The sequence below is a fragment of the Canis lupus genome, chromosome 14 (assembly GCF_048164855.1).
Source record: "Canis lupus baileyi chromosome 14, mCanLup2.hap1, whole genome shotgun sequence".
Taxonomy (NCBI): Eukaryota; Metazoa; Chordata; class Mammalia; order Carnivora; family Canidae; genus Canis; species Canis lupus.
Window position 1 is genome coordinate 15560742 of NC_132851.1, and position 14264 is coordinate 15575005.

The 14264-nt window shown below is 35.4% G+C and overlaps 1 long non-coding RNA gene across 5 annotated transcripts in view; it reads left to right on the forward strand.

Annotated features, from left to right (window-relative positions):
- Positions 1-14264, forward strand: part of LOC140603374 (uncharacterized) — a 124833-nt gene that overhangs the window by 82103 nt on the left and 28466 nt on the right. For 2 of the 5 annotated variants that reach the window (XR_012006350.1, XR_012006351.1), the window contains one exon: positions 5104-5550. The exons of the other annotated variants lie outside the window; for them this stretch is intronic. This is a non-coding gene — a long non-coding RNA (uncharacterized lncRNA). Of the gene's footprint in view, positions 1-5103; positions 5551-14264 lie in introns of those variants that run through there. 5 annotated transcript variants of the gene reach the window in all.

Genomic DNA, 14264 nt, shown 5'->3' on the forward strand with positions numbered 1-14264 from the left:
GGAATTCATTTTTTGTGGAAGTATTTGCAACATTGGTATTTAAGACACTTCAAACCGAAAAAAAAAAAAAAAAAAAAAGACACTTCAAACCGTAAAATATTTTGGTTACCTTCATAGTTAATCTGTTTATTCAATAAAATTTGTGGGTGTTCTGTATGTGGGTGACTTCATAAAATTTTATGGGAATATACAAAGATAAATAAATTAGTATTGGGCCATTGGTTTATGTCTGTGTTCTCACCAAGTCAGACTGGCTCTCTCATTACTCTGGGGGAACATTTACTCAATGGAAGCTACCTAAAAATTGAGAAAGGGTAAAATCTTATTTAACAGGATCCTTTCAATTAAATAAAACATAGCATATGTAAAAGACTGTGATTATAAACTGTATAAAACTTGAATTTAGTGTTGTGCCCAAGATTGTGAATCCAAGAAACCACCAAGGAGCCGATACCGATGCAAGCGCAGGAGGGTTTATTTGGAAGCTCAAGCTTTACCAGACACACAGGGACTTGGACCCCAAAGTGGGTTACAGCTGGGTTTTTTTTTTTTTTTTTTTTTTTTTTTTTTTTTTTATAGGCTGGTCTAGGGGTGGAGGAATTTCTCAAGTTTGTTTACATTCTAATATGGGGCTTTCAAGGGCATTGAGCTCTGTTCTCATTCTAATATGGGGCTTTCTGCCATGGGCTGGGCTCTGTTGTCTTTCTGATATGGTATTCTCTGCCGAGGACATTCTCAGTTTTTCCTGTAAAGTTCAGCTCTTATTCACAGGGGCCTAAGATGCCTGTACTTGGGCTAATGCTAAACTTGAGGTGGAATGGCCTTGATTTTTCTTGACCTCCACATTTAGATGTTTATGCAGGACATGTATGTTGCATTTATTGCTTCTGGGCTAAAGAATGATTTCGCCACCTCCACTAACATATGCACAAATTCATTGCCTGATTAGAGTTCTCCTTCATTGTTCAACTTCCTTAACTCTCCTCAATTGGGGTTTAGTGATGGGTTTATAACACAATTGGATTAGGCTTCATGAGCTGAAATCATACAGTACAGATTCAAAAATGATAACTTCTGAATGTTAGTCTTACTTTAAGTAAAAAATAATAATAAATCATTTTCCCACTCAGAAATGGTAAAAAATATTTTTACTCCAAGAATTGTGAAAATTAGATTGTGTCTTGCATATAATAAGTGCTCAATGAATGTTACTAATTGTTAGTATTTAATTATCATTGAAAGGAGAGAGAAAGGTTCTTGTTTCACAGAGTGGAAGAATGAATCTATTGGACAAAAGAGAGTGAGTAAAGTGATAGAAGTTTATTAAGCAAGGATACAGAAAAAGCTCTCAAGGTCTGGACAGGGTTGCCACGGGGGCTTGTAGGGTTGGTCTTTTATTGAAAGCAAATCAGGTAATCTAAATTCTTTTAACATCTCTGTTGATATCACCAATGACTAAGAACTAGTGATAACACTTCTAATGGCTTACTTCCTTTTTAGAGTCTTTTTTTGGTAATTCTTTGTTCACAATTAGCTGTTATAACAAGACCCCACCTCTGACTCCTAGGACAGGTTGGTCTGGTTTGTTTCTTTATCTCTTGTTTTCTTTCACCTCCATGTTTTTGGGGATTTTTGTGAATCTGATCCCATAGCCCCTTACCCATCTTTCCCTCATTAGCCCCATTTGTCCCTTACTCAGAATATCTCATGCTTTTCTCTCTCAAAGAGATATTAATTTTTGTTATTATTATTAACTTCAGTATTTAGGCTGTAGTTCTGTTAGCCTACAAATTCCTTTAGGATAGTGGATTAGTTTTCCATTAATACTGTAACAAATTACCACAAACTTTTTGTCTAGAACAAGATAAATTTATTATTTATTAAATAATATATATTATTATTAAATTAATATAACAATTCTGAAAGTCCGAATTTCAAAATTGGTTTTACCACAGTATAATCACAGTGTCTGCCGGACTATATTCATTATGGAGGCTCTAAAGAAAAATCTCCTTTTCGGGCTTCTAAAGGCCATCTACAATCCTTATCTTCAGAACCAGTAGATTATTTCCAAATTTCTCTTTCTGTTGGTGACATCTTTGTCCCCTTTATAAAGATCCTTGTATAAATAAATAAATAAAATCTTAAAAAAAAAAGAACCTTAATTACATTGGAAACATCTGGATAATCCAGCATGATTTTATCTGAAATCCTTAATTTTAATTATTTCTGCAAAATTCCTTTTGCTGTGTAAGATATTTCCAGATTTCAGGGATTAATAAGTGGACCTCTTTGGGGACCATTATTCTGCCCACTGTAGGCAGGGTATATAGATTTTGTCTTATCCTGGTTTATCTTCTGCAGTGTTTAGTGTCTGTCTTCTGCATATGAGGGGTAAAATAAATGTCTGTTGAATAAATGAATTAGTAATGGAAGAATAAATAAGTGAATAATAGAAAAATCTTAAAAATACCTGGATTTCCTAATCTCTGGTTTATACTACTTAATTATTTAAACCAGAACTTCCTGCACTCCACTAGAGTAGCAACTAACTCATGGAAGATTTAGGTTTTCTATTTACTCTAAAAAGGCTTACCTACCTTTTATAATTCAGCTTGAGACCCAGCTCTAACAAGAGGTGTGCTTTCAGGACAACCTTCCATCATTTCCTAAATTGACTTTCATACATTGATATACTGTGGTTACAACAGTAGGAATGTTTTGGATGAATGACATATGTCAGGTGTGTTTGTTTGAGGACAATGAAGGCTGAACTTAGCATCATGAGCTGTGATAGTGTTTAGAATGTTCTAAGGTGTGATTTTAACTTGAACATCATTTTCCTTTGAAGAAAGTCAGAAGTTTTTCTGTTATCTAAAAAAAAAAAAGACATTTTTATTTAAATTCATGAAAGCTTAATAGAAATAGAATATATTTGGTAAGTTTATCAGTATAGGTGCCAGTTACTTATATGGATTGTACTGTTCATTATATGTCAAAACCCTGCTTTAAGCTACAGTGAAAAAGCTTTGCATTTAGTTACAAACTGCTCAGAGATGTGATTTGATATTAAGTTTTTAAGTTTTCTTCAAAGCTCAGTGGAATTTAGCTCATCCATTTAAACTTTAATCACGGCAAAGTAGTACATAGATAATGAATTATTGCTTCAAAATAGAGTCATGAAATGACATGAAAAATGTTCATATCTTGATGGAAATATGAGCATTTACAAGGTTATGTTTAATTCACTTCATGTCTTGCAGCATCAGTAGTTTTCTGTGCTATGATTCTGTATTTATTTGCATCACACACTCTTCATACTGAAGATTGGTGTCTCAATCAGTTCACACTGCTGCAGACAGAAAATTCTGGTTATGACATTCTTGTCCTCTATGTTCATTTTATAGATAAGTTTCAAATTTAAAAATTTTATAATCCAGCTACATGTGTTTAAAAACAAATCATAGTATTTATTTTTATATTTCTTAATGGATTTGAACCAAGTAACAAATATTTTCAATGGAAGTTTTAGCAGTCTTCAAATCCATCTACAGAATGCTTTATTTGAAATGTAGACATTTTAGGAAAAAAATTATGATCACAAAATAAAAGTACTGATAGATGTAGGTACCACAGCAAATGTTGTTTTGTTTCTTTAGTTAATAACCTACCAAGAAGAGTAATGTAAATGCCAAGAATACTGTTAAGCAGACCCAGGGGCTAATTTTTACTTAAATTCCCAAAACAAAAGGGAAAAGGTCTATTGAGAAACTGTGGAAAGTATCCTCAGGTGAGACATTCTGGGGAGACTAGTTCTTATACAGGACAGAAAGAAAAAAAAACTGCAAATCTAACAACAAAAAAAAAGTATTTTATTCAAATGGAACTCAGTTGAGTGACCAAAGCTACAGTTTTCTCAACATAGTCCCAATTTATACCTGTTGCCTCATGTAATTACATGTAATTACTATTAATAGCCCCTCCTGATACTCTCAAAAGTGTCCCAGTTCAGGTGATAAATTACATGATCACATAAAACTTACAGGCCTAATGCTTTAGATCCTAAAGGACCTTTCACTATTGAGAAGAAATTGCTCCCTAAAATAAAAAAGATTGCTAGAATTTGAGCAACTTTTTCTATTCTATTGGACTACAAGTCATAAAGTTTGAAGACCAATCTTTGAAAACTGATCTATTTGATGTGTATATTGCTTGGTCTAGTTTGTGACAGTTTCATTAAACTGATGTAATTTTCTTTGGCAGAAAAGTGATTGTATCTAATTTCAGAGCCAAATCTCTTGAGAACTCTAAGCTAACAATTGCAATATGAGAAGCTTATCAACTATTTAAATTTTATGTTAAGGATTTGTTGCACTTAATGGAATTTTTTTCAAGGATTCAAAATTCTAGAGGAAAATGAAATAGACATTTGCTTATAAATTACTGTTCTGAGGAAACATTACAAACTCCAATGTTTACGTACCAATGTTTGCTTACCATTAGTGTTTCTGGCTTATTGTACTTATTTTCACTTTATAAGGTGTAGTACTTTTTATGAAATGGCCTATTGAATTAATATTAAATAAATAATCAAGTTAAAACATGAATCCACGGTTTCTGTTTTGTATCTGCAGTATATTTTAATAGTGCTATGACTCTGAGGAAAATAATGATTTTGCCTTATAGGAAATCATTGTGGCATCAAAAATGGCCATCATCATCATCATCATCATCATAGTAAATAGTACCAAAGTCCTGAGAGAACAGAAATGGCACTCAAAAGCAATTGTGTGCGATCTTTGAAGGACTGTGTACTTTGCCTTTCCTTTTACAGACTTGCCTCCTCTACTTCTGTGCACTTCACTGTTTTTATTTATTTATTTATTTATTTATTTATTTATTCATTCATTCATTCATTCATTCATTCATTCACTTTTTTGTATTGTACCTTATCTCTGAAAAGACTATGTTTTCAATAAATTTATATTTATATATTATGAAAATAATAATTGATATTAATTAGCTCAGAGTATGCATGGTATTGCTCAATAGTTTTTATGTATTAATTTTTTTAATTTTTTTGTTTTTATTTATCTACGATAGTCACACAGAGAGAGAGAGAGAGGCAGAGACACAGGCAGAGGGAGAAGCAGGCTCCATGCACCGGGAGCCCGACGTGGGATTCGATCCTGGATCTCCAGGATCACGCCCTGGGCCAAAGGCAGGCACCAAACCACTGCACCACCCAGGGATCCCTTTGTATTAATTTTTATATGTATTAACCAGCCCACATATCCTTGATTTTTAGGTTAAGAACAATTCAGACAGAGACATATTAAAATAAAATGTTGAAATATACCCCATCAGTAATTATGGGATATGGCATTAAAACACATTCACTCTGGCTACAGAAATATTCTCTTTAACACAGTATATTGTCTTTGTGAATTATAGTTATGTATTACTATCCTAATACTATATTGTGCATATATATTTTATCTTGCCAAATATATCAATTGTAAAAGAAACAAGAAGAATAAATATAAATATGTAATTTTTCCTTTTATTTATTTTATCTTCCTCACTTTCAAATTTCCTTTCTCTGCAACCAGCTGATGTAAGCTCACACGTTTGTGTAGGTCTTAGCCTATCAGTAAAAAATGTTGTGATTGGATGCCCTTGGTTCTTATTATGTTTCCAAGACATCCTCCAGGAATAACCATCAGGAAACTGTGAAAAAATAAAGATTTATTACTTACAAGACCTGGAAATTACATAGAATACGTGAGGCCACACAGGGAGGTATGGGATAGAGAGATAGAGAGTGCACACACAGGCCCGGGGTCCTGCTTTTATTGAGGTCAAGGGTAGGGGTCTAGAGTTTTAGGGTCTCTCTCTTTTTGATAGATTTAAAACATATAAGGGGGGAAATTTGGAGCATAGGAAGAGAAAAAAATAAGTGGCCTAAATGCTAAGTTGTTGAAATCCCTGATGATGTCTAAAACAAAGGAGCTAGATAGGGTGAGTTGGCCTGGCTCTCTCTCTAGAGAGACTGGCAATGTGTTTATTGGAGATAGCCATCTTTGAAGTGGATGCCTCTGGCAATCAAATCTTCAGTCAAGCTCTTCCATTAGAAGAAGAAAAAAAAAAGTATCATGGTATACACTACACAATTGGTGGAACTCTATATCCCTTTAGCAGGTAGGTTGGAAAATTTTAACGTGACTTACTGAGGCTTATTTTAGGTTGGGAATGAGCTAGCTTTTAACTGTTGTTGCTAGGGTAAGTTTTTTTTTTTTTTTAAGATTTTATTTATTTATTCATGGGAGATACACACACATAGAGGCAGAGACATAGCCAGAGGGAGAAGCAGGCTCTCCAGGGGTACCCTGATGTGGGACTCGATTCAAGACCCCTGGGATCAGGACCTAAGCCAAAGACAGATGCTCAATCGCTGAACCACCCAGGGACCCTGGGGTAAGGGTTTTTATTTATCTATTTTTTAAAGATTTTATTTATTTATTCATGAGAGAAATAGAGAGAGGCAGAGACACAGACAAAGGGAGAAGCAGGCTCCTTGTAGGGAACCCAAATTGGGACTTAATCCCAGGATCTGGGATCCCACACTGAGGGGAAGACAGATGCTCAACAGCTGAGCCACCCAGGTTTCCCTAGGGTAAGGGTTTTTAATCCCAAGAAAACACACCATTTTGTTACTTGAGATTGTAGTTTTAAGGGCTTTATCTGTATTATAACAGTTTCTCAACTTTGGCCCTATTGACTTTTAGTTCTGGATAATTCATTGTTGTGGGGGCTTTTCTGTGCATTGTAACACACCTGGCCTCTAACCTCTAGATGCTACTAGTACCTTCCCTCCAGTTGTGACAGTCATAAATATCTCTAGATATTACTGTGTCCCTTGGAAGTCAAAATTGCCATCAACTGAAGACCCTGATTTATAGTTGATGGCTGTTTCTTATAACTGTGAAGTATATATGTGCTTCAAGGTGTTGGTGAAAGTAAAAGGAGAGATTAGGTGTGGTTTTGTTGGAATTTATCCTGCTTAGTGTTCTTTGATCTTCTTGGATCTGTGGTTTGGTGTCTGATATTAATTCGAGGGAAATTCTCAGTCATTACTGCTTCATATATTTCTTGTGTTCCTTTCCCTCTTCTCCTTCCAGTATCCCCATTAAACCCATGTTTTTTTGTTTTGTTTTGTTTTGTTTTTATTTATGATAGTCACAGAGAGAGAGAGAGAGAGAGAGAGAGGCAGAGACACAGGCAGAGGGAGAAGCAGGCTCCATGCACCGGGAGCCTGACGTGGGACTCAATCCCGGGTCTCCAGGATCGCGCCCTGGGCCAAAGGCAGGCGCCAAACTGCTGCGCCACCCAGGGATCCCCTAAACCCATGTTTCATCTTCTGTAGTTATGCCATAGTTCTTGGATATGTTTTTCCTTTTTTTTTTTTTTTTCAGAATTTTTCTTTTTGCTTTTCTGTTTTGAAAGTTTCTATTGTCATTCCCAAGCTGAGAGATTCTTTCTTCACTTGTGTGCAGTCTGCTAATGATTCTATCAAAGGTATTCATCATTTCTATTACAGTGTTTTTGTTCCATAGCATTTATTTTTTATTCTTAGAATTCTCTCTACTTACATCATCTATCCATTGTTGAATGTTGTCTACTTTTCTGATTAGAGCCCTTTGCATATTGATCATAGTTGTTTTAAATTTCTGGTCTGATAATTCCAACCTCCATGCCATATCTGAGTCTTATTCTGATGTCTCTTCAAACTGTTTTGTTGTTGTTGTTGTTGTTGGTTAGTGTGCCTTGTAGTTTTCTGTTTTGTTTGTTTTCTTTTTTTAACTGCTATTCAGATATGATATACTAGGTAAAAGGTGCTGTGGTAGATAGGACTTTGGTGATATGGTGGTAAAGTGTTGGGGAAGAGACATGTTTTATACTTCCATGAGCAGGTCTCAGGTTTTTTTTTTAATTTTTATTTTATTTTATGTTTTTAATTTTTATTTATTTATCACACACACACACACACACACACACACACACAGAGAGAGAGAGAAAGAGAGGCAGAGACATAGGCAGAGGGAGAAGCAGGCTCCATGCACCAGGAGCCCGACATGGGATTCGATCCCGGGTCTCCAGGATCACGCCCTGAGCCAAAGGCAGGCGCTAAACTGCTGCGCCACCCAGGGATCCCAGGTCTCAGTTTTTTAGTGAGACTGTGCTCCTAAGATGTGGATTTCATAAGTGCTTCTCATTCCTCATTTCCAACTCCTGCCTCACATGGGACAGGTTGGCTAGAAAGGGCCGGAGTTGGGTATTCCCCTTTGCCCAGGTCAGTTAGATTCAGATAAAACCCCAGTAGGTTAGGTTTGGTAAAATACTTTCTCTTAAGGGTAGGCCTTAATAAAAAAACAAAAACAAAAAACAAAACAACAACAACAACAACAACAAAAACAGAATGCTCTGGCATATTTTTATTTTTTCCTCTCCCTGCTGGAAGACATCAGGCACTTTTTTTCAAAGAGTCACTGCGTGAAACTGGTAGAACCCCACAGACTAAAAATCATAAAAGTATTGAAGTCCCCTATGATTTGGCCCCACTGGAGTATTTAACTCCCACTCTTCCACCCAGCCTTTAGCAATTCATCAGTTACAGTTCAGGTTTTCCTATCCCAGCACTGGTTCCTGTGCTCTTGGGTCTCCTCTCTTATAAGTTATGATTCTCTTTATCCAGCTGTCTCTTCAATTATTGGGACAGTGGTTTGCCCTTTCACCTCACTTCTCTGACAGATCTAAGAAGAGTTATTGATTTTTTTTAGTTTGTTCAGATTTTTACTTGTTCTTAGAATGAAGTGATGACTTCCAAGCCTCTTACATGGTGGACTGGAAACCAGAAGTCTGGGAGCCACTTAACCAAGGGTAAATTTTATGACCTAAGCAGAGATGTTGCTATGCTTTGAAAATGGCCGTAGCTGAATGGCAAGTGCACACAAGTGAAAGTAAGCAAGGCCCACGTGCTAATGTTGAAATGTAATCACACTTGGGGTGCATGTGTGTGCTGCAGCCTCAGCTGATGTAAAACTAAGACAGGTATTGAAGCTTCGTGTTGCTACAGAGTATTAATGACACCTTAACTCTTAATTCTTAGTGCCAAGCATATTTGGGTACTTTCAATAGCCTGGCTCAAATTAAATTCTACATTCAGGCTAAAGGAGGGAACTGCGAAGGGGTTAGATATCTTTGAATTCATACAGTTTATCCATAGACTGTCAGGAATCAGTCTCCATTCTTTGAGACCAAATTGGTTCTGGATTTTTTAATTACATAAGCTCTGACCAATGTTTAATTTTCGATGACTTAATTTGTGAGTTCACCCACAAAATATGGTAGAGTAGAATAAATATTAGTGATAGTTTGTATATTAAAATAATATGCTCTTTTTATGACCTGAAATAGAGAAACATCTTAAGGAAATTATTGCAAACTAATAAAGCAGCATTAATGTTCTGTAAAGCAGCATTAATGTTCTGTATCTGGAGTACTTTGAATCTTGGTGTCAGATTTGCTTAATAATTGAGAAGAAAATGGATTGATTTGAGGAGAGTGGTTTAGTTTGATGATCAGGATAGAAACAGTACAGGAGTAAAAACAAAATCAAACAAGTCAGGATGATTGAATTGGAGAAAGAGAGGTGTTCTTAAAGGAAAAAGGTTGAGATCTTAGGGACAGATATAGAAATATCTGAGAGGGAAATGAGATCTTGAAGCTCAGGCTAAACTGATGAACACTGGCATATAATTGCTCTTAAAGAGGCCACAAAAATAAAGACATATTTTAAACGCAATTGAGAAATCGTGCCTGATACCCAAAGAAATATCACGGGGAAAAATAAAATATGCCAGAATAGACAGTAATGACTCCCCAAAGGGTCGTCAGAGTTCTGAAAGACATCTCTGAAAACTGAGGTTTGAGAATCCCTAATCAGAATCAGAAAACTACTGGTTAAAGATTATTACAAACATACTTAGAGGGATCCCTGGGTGGCGCAGCGGTTTGGCGCCTGCCTTTGGCCCAGGGCGTGATCCTGGAGACTCGGGATCGAATCCCACATCGGACTCCCGGTGCTTGGAGCCTGCTTCTCCCTCTGCCTGTGTCTCTGCCTCTCTCTCTCTCTCCGTGTGACTATCATGAATAAATAAATTAAAAAAAAGGAAAAAAATTTTTAAAAAAACAAACATACTTAGAGGTTGAAAACTCTAGACATATTAGAGAGAAGAAGGCCTGCAGACTAAACTATAGAAGTGGTAGGTGAAAATGATGAATTTAAGGAAGAATTTTTAGAATTTAGGAAAGTGCCTGTCACACAGAAGGTACTCAATAAATATTTGTTTAATGAATAAATGTAGTACTTATGACACTTGGAAATAAAATAATACAACTTCAGGGGCTCTACAGGAACCACACATTTCCAAAGAGGAAATTTCTAGCTCCTACCAGGCATAAATAACCCTTTAAGAGAGAATTAACAGATAAAGAGAATTTGGAGAATAGTTTTAAGATTTAAATTCAGGCTTTAAAACTTTAATTCACAAGGAGAAGAAGATTTCATTTTGGAATTAAATTTATTGTGTTTTTAACATGATTGCAAGGAAGTTTAATCTGGAATTTGCATTTCTCCCTAAAATGTAACAGGGAATTTGTGTTAAATTTGAAGGTATTTCTATATTTTGGCATAGGTTTTATTGTTGAAATGTATTTGCACATCTTATTACTGAAGTATCTTAATGTTACCTGACTTTGTTGAGTTTATTCTAATTAATAACAGAATTTTGAATAAGGCTGGACTTAATCTGGTATGAAAACAGAACAAAGGGTGGATTTTTAACTGTATCAAGTGATCGTACAGTTACTTTAATGAATATATTGTTTTGATTCATTTCAGTACCTTTGGGGGACAAAATCTAAACAAATACTGATGGTCTTAGGATCATTTGGAGATGTTTGGAGAAGTGGACTTATGAAAAATAGACATAGTGCTACTCAGGTAAACTGCTAATCAGTTGGGTCAGGGGAAATGTCACACAATTCTTTAACTGTAGTCTTCTTTGTTAAGCCTAATATGTCAAGGGAAAGGAAACAAAACAAAACAAAACAAGAAAGGATAGAGGAACCCTTTCTTCTTCCTGTTCCTGATAGTTTCTTCCTTAAAGTGTGCCCCAGGCCTCTCTCCGCTTTTAGTTATTCCTTCCAAAGGATGGATAGTAAACTACTCTGTTGTTAAATTTGAGAAAAATGATGGCATGTTTAGCTCAGCTTCTGCCATTTCTCTAGGAAGCTAACAAACCCACAAAGAGGTTAGGTCTTCTTTGCTCCCCCTCAGTGGAAGACTTCCCAAATCCAGCATGACAATGACTTGTTGGGTAATTTTGCCTCATTTAGCTGGAATGCCTATTCTGTGTTAAATGAAGCTACACCCTCCCCATTAATCTTCATTAATAACAAAGATGATAAGTAAGGGTAACCTTACTCTTTGTTATTCAGACCTAGATGGGGAAGAAGCTTGCTATTTATTGCCTTCCTCTTAATGAACAGAGAAAATATTTTTTTGCTGGTTATCTACTTGGGTAACTTCCACATTTTAAGACTTATGGTGGTAAGGGGTTGATTTCTTCATCTGGTCTGTCCTATATCATGTTCTCATAGAGCATCTGGGATCTTACTTGTTTGGCTGTCTGGTATAGGCTTTTAACTCCAAGTACTGCAAGTATGGCTAGTTCAATGGGCTGATGTCTCTAAGAGGACCAGTAGGCAGATTTGAAACAGGTTGCTTCAGTCCCTGCCATAATTATTTCACTGGCACTGAAAATCTAAGTGAAAGCTTTTCATTTAATGGCTATACAACTGTATAAGGAAATTACAACACAAGAGAGAAAAGGTTTAAATTTTTCACTTTCTCAAGTAATTCGGTGTATTCCTTTGTTAAGTCTTTCTTTCTGACATTCCTCAGAATCCCTTAAAGAAAGACCATATTTCTACACCTTAAAAAGAATATCAATTCCTGAAACTATTTTCTTACCCTCTTGGGATGTCCTATTTCTGTGTCTTTTATTCTGCAGTATTATCCATTCTCTGGCCTTCAGGTAATGTAGTTCATGAGGAATTCATACTTCTCTACTAGAGGTCACTTGAATCCTTTGGTTGTCAAAATGACCAGGAAACAGTACTACTATTTTTGGTGGACTGGAGGATGCTATACCACAGTAAGAACAATTCCATCCAAATGTCAAAAGCAACCCATTAATTAAAATTGAGAAGGTTGTTTCCAGTTTTGGCTTTTATGGACAGTACTGTGATGATCATTGTTACCCATGTCTTTTCCTGCCAACTTGTACAGTAGTGAAATAACTGGGATATGGGATATGCCTTTGTGAGCTTTAGTAAACACTACCAAGTAATTTTCCCAAGTGACCGTAAAATTTATACTTCTGTGTGCAGTGTGTGAGTGTTCTAGTACCTATATAACCTTTCCACTTGGTATTTCAATCTTTTTTATTTATTTGTTTTTAGGTGTAACCATATTGTGGAGTATATAAAGCTATTCTGGCTTTAATTTATCTGATGACTTACTATGATTGAGAGAATTTTCACATGTTTTTGGGAATTTGCCCCAAATTCTTTTTTGAAATTCTGATACAAAATTCTTCTCCCACTTTGTGTCCTGCTTTTCAACTCTTTAAATTTATCATTTACTGAAACAAAGTTTAAAAATTTACCAGTTTGTTTCTTAGATAAAAATATTTACTATTTCACATTTTTAAAATGAATTCAAAATATTTTCTGATCTCTTTTAACTTTCTCTTTGACTCATGGATATTTGAAAGTGAATCATTTAATTTCTATATGTTTGGGTAATTTTCATATATCCTTTATTTAGTGATTTCTAGCTTAATTCTGTTGTGATCAGAGAACATACATTTTTTAAATTAAAATGTTTTATTTATTTTCCCCAGCTTTTCTTAGGTATAATAATAAATAAAATTATATATATTAAAAGAATACAACATGATGATCTATTATGCATACATATTGTGAAATGATTATCACAATCAGGTTAATTAACATAGCCATCTCCCAACATAGTTTACCTTTTTTGTTTGTACGGACGTATGTAAGTCTGTATTGTGATGAGAATGCTTAGCATTCTCTTAGCAAATACTCTCTTAGCAGATTTTAACTATACAACACACTATTATTAATTATAGTCACCCTACTATACATTATCCCCAGGACTTATTCATCTTACGGCTAGAAGTTTATGTCCTTTGACCGGAAGCTCCCCATTTTCCCCATACCTAGCTCCTGATAACCACTAATCTACTTTCTGTTTGTTTTTTTGTTTGTTTGTTTTACTTTTTTTTTTTGTTTGTTTACTTTCTGTTTCTATGAGTTTGATTTATTTTTAGATTCCACATATAAGCCAGAAAATATTTGTCTTTTTCTGTCTGGCTTTAGTGTTAACAAGATTTATCCATCTTGTGAATAAAATGATTTCCTTCCTTCTCATGATTGAATAATACTCTATATGTATATATATATTACATCTTCCTTATCTTTATATATCAGTGGGCACTTAGGTTGTTTCTGTGTCTTAACTATTGTTAATAATTCTGCAATAAACACAGAAGTGTAGATATCCCTTTGAGATACTGATTTTGTTTCATTTAGGTATACACTCAGAAGTGGGATTACTAGAACATACGAACTACCATTTTTAAGTTTTTGAGGAACCTCCATCGTTTTCTATGGCTATACCAATTTTCATCCCCACTAACAATTTATTAGGGGTCCCTTTTCCTCACATTCCCCACAACACTTGTCACTTCTTGTCTTTTTTGGTAAGTGCCATCCTAACAGCTATAAATTGATATCTAATTGTGCTTTTTTTTCTTTTAAATATTTTATTTATTTATTCATGAGAGAGAGAGAGAGAGAGAGGCAGAGTCACAGGCAGAGGGAGAAGAAGGCTCCATGTAGGGAGCCTGATGTGGGACTCAATCCCAGGACTCTAGGATCATGCCCTGGGCTGAAGGCAGGTGCTAAACTGCTGAGCCACCCAGGGATCCCCTCTAATTGTGCTTTTGATTTGCACATCCCTGTGGGAAATGATACTGAGCAACTTTTCATGGAGTTGGCCATTTATATGCCTTCTTTGGAAAATTATATGTTCAGTACGTGGCTCATTT